Source organism: Uloborus diversus, chromosome 8, assembly GCF_026930045.1.
Source record: "Uloborus diversus isolate 005 chromosome 8, Udiv.v.3.1, whole genome shotgun sequence".
NCBI lineage: Eukaryota > Metazoa > Arthropoda > Arachnida > Araneae > Uloboridae > Uloborus > Uloborus diversus.
This window is the reverse complement of record NC_072738.1, coordinates 148,814,546-148,819,641: the sequence shown is the minus strand read 5'-3', so window position 1 is coordinate 148,819,641 and position 5,096 is coordinate 148,814,546.

The window sequence follows — 5,096 nt, the reverse complement described above, 5'->3', positions numbered from 1 at the left end:
TTTATTAACTTCTCTGGGTACAGAATTGAGCACAAAAGCACAGTAAATCATGACCCAGAGTAAGAAATGCTTGTGTGAAAAAAAAAAAAAAAAAAAAAAAAACGAGATATCGCCATCTTAATTTTGGTTTTGTGCCCTTTTGATCGAAAACCTGAATGTTGAGAATTCCAATTTCACCAAAACCCTAATATTTCACTTCTCATATTTTCTTATCGAAGTACATGAACCTATAAGTAGTGGATTAAAATTTGAGGATTTTTGACATATGTTCCTTTGGATCTAAAAGTCTTCGTACTACAGATTCTTTCAGGATATGTCCCCTTTTTGTTCAAAAGAAAACGTGCAGAGGACGGATTTGTTACCCTTTGATCAAAAAGCCCACACTTTAACCCTTAAATAAAATAGGATTTTGCACGTTTGGACTCTTTGAGAGTAAGTGATTTGACCAAGATCATCTGAAAAATTTAGAAACTCATAAAAACTTATTTTTTCTAAAAAGTGGATATGTTCTCTTTTGATAAATTACTCCTCAAATGTCCATTGGAAGGGGGGTTAAGAAAAAAATAGGAACGTCAAAAAATTGATTTTGCACTTGTAGAGTTAAAATATATGCATTCACATAAATTCAGTTAATCATCGCCGAAAGATTTTTTTTTTTTAGAAGTGTGAAAGCTCGTGAATAATCGAGAGTTTGCTGTACTTCGTAGGATTAGGTTCAGAATTGTTCCTAGTAATTATTGCAGCAGTGGACCACTTCATTCAAACTAGCAGCAGAACAGGCACTACTTACAGGTGTTCTATTTCTTCCCACATCGTTAAAATCAAGCTTTTCACAATTCGGGTGACTATATTGAAGTATTGTAAAGCTTGGTGTCATATATCACGTTTGTATTAGATGTAATTAAATAGTTGCTAGTGTTAAAGTTTTAGCCATCGCACATAGGAATATTTGGTCAGTAAAACTGGACAAAAACCAAAATACAAAAGTTTGACGAAAGTTGTTTTAAGCCTGCTTTATTCAAGTCAGATAACTGTTCTATCAAAGGACAGCAGTAAAAATCTCACCAGTTGCATTTCCGGTGGTGTACTGTACGCTAGTCGGAACTTGGACATTGTTGGAACCTCTCGCTTTAAACTTTCGACGCTTTTCGTGCTAAGTCTCCGTTTTATTGTTACTGTATTTGAATGCGATGGAATTTAGTAAAACGAACTTTTGAGTGGAAAAAGGAGGTATATAACTCCATCTAAAATCCTGCTTCGTTGAAATTCTTTTAACATTTGTCATTATGAAATTAAATAAACGCATCACCGAGTACATTTTTCATGGTAATTTTCACGAGTGGATTGTAACAGATGCAGACTAAACAGGCACTTAGGAAATTCTAACCCCTACTAAAGAAGTGGTAGTAGACCTAGGCAGCTCTAAAGAACAAAGTCGTTTTTCCATAGGAGGAGTAAATATGATGATCGCAAGACGCAAGCACGCTGTAATAAATACTAGATGAGCAACCGTTTAATTGCAGTAAGTGTATAGAAGAGGAAAAAAAGATAATAATTTTCTAAGAAATATCTTTTTCCCTTTAAATAAACCCCTTATTTTGATCGAGTAGCAAGTTTCAGAGCATTATATGAGAAAAAAATCGCATCAAATAATTTTGTCCGTTTTTTTGATACAAATACTCCTATGTGCATCGTATGAATATAATTTGACTTGTTTCTATAGTCTTTCAAATATCTCCCCCCCCCCCCTTTTTCTATGTGTTCGTCTTAGATATTTTACAATTGCACTTCAAAATCGCGGCGTGAATTGCGATTAATATTCTACTTATATTATTGAACAATCTGAAAAAGTTAAAAAAAAATAAAATAATAATAATAATATTCATCTTACGAAATAACGGCAGAGAAGAATTTCACTCAGAAAGTTATCTTTCAACAATGTTTCAGAGATATGCAAAGCTTTTATGCCTTTCATACTAAATAATAAGAATATCGGAGTCAGAAAAAGTTTTTCATGCCGTGCCTATGAATAAATTATTTTCAACGAGAAATTTTTCCCAGATTTTCTGAAAGAATAGGCAGTAAAGTTTTATCAAGTAAGGAAATTCATTTTTAGGATATGCAGCATGCGGTGTGCAATTTTCATTTTAAAATTTTTGTCTTAGAGCTATTCTGGTATTTCTCACTACTAAAACAAAACAAACCAAATTATTTTTAAAGAAAGTTTTGCGAAGTTATATTCCTGCCAAAAAACAAACTATTGATCCTGCCCAGCAAACACTAATGTAGCGGAAAATCGACCTTTTTAAAAGTCACAGAACCACAATCTTTAAAGAAAAACAAGCTGCGTCGCCCGGCTTTGCACGGTCTTACCTGAAAAATATAAAGTTATGTCAAGTGACGCATGTTCAACACTCAGACTTAAAAAAAAAAAAAAGCATTGAAATTTTGCGTCAGATTGCGAAAAATAGCCAAAAAAAAATAATTTCAAATCATCCGATTACTGGAAAAGCCTTTAAAACAAAAGCAAGAATTTTACTTGTTCATATTTGAGAAAAACGAATGGCAAACAGGACCTTTCTTTTCAATGATTTCTTCACGCTACAAAATTTTAATAAAAGCATTGTTACGGAAAGTTGAGATGAAGCACTCAATACGAGTTTGAATGGAGGAAAGCCTTCGAAAAGTAGGATTTTATGTCGAAAACTAAGTGTCATAATTAATAGTGTTTAATTGATATATCCGCTAATTATTATTATCGGAGGATTATGTTAAATAGCCAAACATAAAGACGGGAAGATTATGAATCCATCGATACCTGGTTCGATGGTCAGTTCACTGTCGTTCGGGAGAAGTAACTCGGACATAGATGACTACATACATAGATGACTACATTGGTACATACATAGATACATTTACTCAGTTTTTAATTATATAAGACTTGCTGCGTCACCCGCTTTGCACGGTCCACCTCGAAAATAAAAGTTCTGTCAAGTGACGCGAGTTCAACACTCGGGCATTGAACCAAAAAAAAAAAAAGTCAGTGATATTTTGCGGCAGATTGCGGAAAACCCCCCAAAAAGTAAACATTTTAAATCCCCTGATTGCAGGAAAAGCCTCAAAACAAAAACAAGAATTTTACCTGTTCATATTCTTGAAAAAAATGGCAACAGATCTTTTATCTCAATGATTTTCTTCACCGCTATACATTTTAGTAAAAAGCGTTGTTGCGGAAAGTGAGATGAAGCACTGAATAATAATTTGAATGGAGGAAAGCCTTCGAAAAATAGGGATTTTATGTCGAAATCCAAGCTTCATAATTAATAGTTTTTAACTGATATCTCCGCTAATTATTATCGGAGGATTATGTTAAACTAGCAAAAATACCCGGCGTTGCCCTGCGTCAGTAACAATTATGAGAAAAAATCGTTACTTGCTTTTGTTTTCTGGTTTAAGTGAAAGAATTTAAAACATCTTTTTGACGTGATTAAAAATCGAGTTATCTTCCTTACCCATAAAACTAAAATAGCAATAAGTATAAAGAACAAAATAGTATTGATTTAGAACGAAAGCACTATATTTAAGCATATACAAATTTCCAAAACATGAAATTAATCTTCTCATGTTTAAAAAGATTAATCTGTTGATATTTTTTTTTTTAACATGGAGTCTAAAACCTTCTCTGTATTGCTATTGAAGTACGAAGTTTAAAAAAAAATATATAGCCGCGCTCGTAATCCCCTTATACTTGCTTTAGTTATTTTGGGAAATTTCAATCATTGTGGGCTTTTGGTGCGATTTTACCGAATTTGCGGGAATCGTTTTCGGATACCTTCGATGATGCTCCCTCCTTCTTTCCTTACTTTGTAAAACGATATGATATTAATGATATATCAGATCGATACGATATGATGTAATATGATATTTCGTTACTGAGATATTATCGCCAGGTGCTGAGATACTTTTGGTCACCATAAAATGGCGCTAAAGAGTTTCATCCGAAATGTTTCCAAAATAAGTAGTAAAATTTGGCAATTGTTTGAAATTGTAGCAAAAAGGAAAATTAATGGAAGTGTTTGTGCTGTTTATGGATTTGCCTAATTTAGTTGCTGGATTATTTAACACAGTAAAAAAAAGTTTTTTAAAGTGTCTTTGATTGGCGATATTTTGTTTACATGGTGAAAGCTGAGAAACATTATGACGTAGTCTTCGGCTTCAAAAACAGCGACGTTGAAAAAACTGCCAAATGCATCAGCTACGGAAATCTTTCTGCAAAAGTTTTGGCGATCTGCTGGTTGATTGGATAATGAGTAAGTGCTCAATCAGCATAAATAATAATAAAAACCATTTATTACATTAAAGTTCCGTTTAAAATGGAAAATGATCAGCCAAATCATATATTATTTGCCAATCTTGTGCAAAAATCTTACTTCAAGATTTGACTTGAGAAAAGCCTTGAACAGTCACGAAAAGCAAAGAATAGTCAACAATACAACAATTGTCGCTATCGACAGGGAGTTGAGATGATACACTAAATACTGTATTGAGTTGAGGAAAGCCTTCGAACATGGAACTAAAAAGCTCATAACTCATTTTTTATTCTACTTAGAAATTTCGAATAGGTGCCATCTTCAGCAGAAAAATCAGAGGCTTTCGATGGACATATAATGTAAATATGTGCAAGTATTTTTTCATCCCTATATTAGAGAAATTATACGAAAATTGTATTTTATTGCTCCCCTAAGGGGGTTTTGCCCCCCCATAAACGGGACGAAAAACTAGGGTCGCGCTGGGATGTGTGTTATTCTGATGCATAAGCTATATTATTGTAAAGTTTACATCAAAATCCGTTCATTAGTTTTTGCGTGAAAGAGTAACAAACATCCATACATCCATACAGACAAACTTTCGCATATATACTATTAGTAAGATAGCCAAACATGAAGACGGGAAGATTACGAATCCATCCATACCTGGTTCGATGATCAGTTCACTGTTGTTCGGGAGAAGAAGCTTGGACATACATAGATACGCTCAGTTTTTTAATTATATAAGAGATTTTTAAAAGATAATTAATTAATGATCTGGGGGTATTC